Here is a 798-nt window from a genome sequence, read left to right on the forward strand (position 1 = left end):
GGCGAAAACTAAGGAAAAGTAACGGAAACTAACTGACTCTAACGGGAACTAACGGAAATAACGGAAACTAATGGAAGGTAACGCAAAGTAACGGAATCTAACGGAAAGTAGCGGGAACGAACGGAAACTGGTGAAAACTAAGGAAAAGTAACGGAAACTAACGGACCCTAACAAGAACTAACGGAAATAACGGAAACTAACGGAAGGTAACGGAAACTAACGGACTCTAACAAGAACTAACGGAAAGTAACGGAAACTAACGGAAAGCAACGGAAACTAACGTTAATAACTGAAACTAGAGGAAACGAACTGAAACTAAAGGAACCCTTCGGAAACTAAAGGAAAGAAACGGAGATAACAGAAATAACAGAAAGGAACGGAAACTAACAGAAAGTAAATGAAACTAACGGAAACTAACGGGAACTAACGGGAATTCACGGAAACTAGCAGAGAGTAACGGAAACTAACGGAAATTAACGGAAAGTAACGGAAACTAACGGGAACTAACGGAAAGTAATGGAAAGTAACGGAAACTAACGGAAACTAACATTAAGTAACGGAAACTAACATTAAGTAACGGAAACTAACGGATACTAACGGAAAGTAACGGGAACTAACGGAAACTAACAGAAACCTACGAAAATAACGGAAACTAACGGAAAGCAATGGAAACTAACGGAAAGTAACGGAAACTAACGGAAAGTAACGGAAACTAACGGAAATTAACGGAAAGTAACGGAAACTAACGGAAAGTAACGTAAATTAACGGAATCTAACGGAGAGTAACGGAAAGTAACT

The sequence above is a fragment of the Octopus bimaculoides genome, unplaced genomic scaffold, assembly GCF_001194135.2.
Source record: "Octopus bimaculoides isolate UCB-OBI-ISO-001 unplaced genomic scaffold, ASM119413v2 Scaffold_92767, whole genome shotgun sequence".
NCBI classification, from domain to species: domain Eukaryota; kingdom Metazoa; phylum Mollusca; class Cephalopoda; order Octopoda; family Octopodidae; genus Octopus; species Octopus bimaculoides.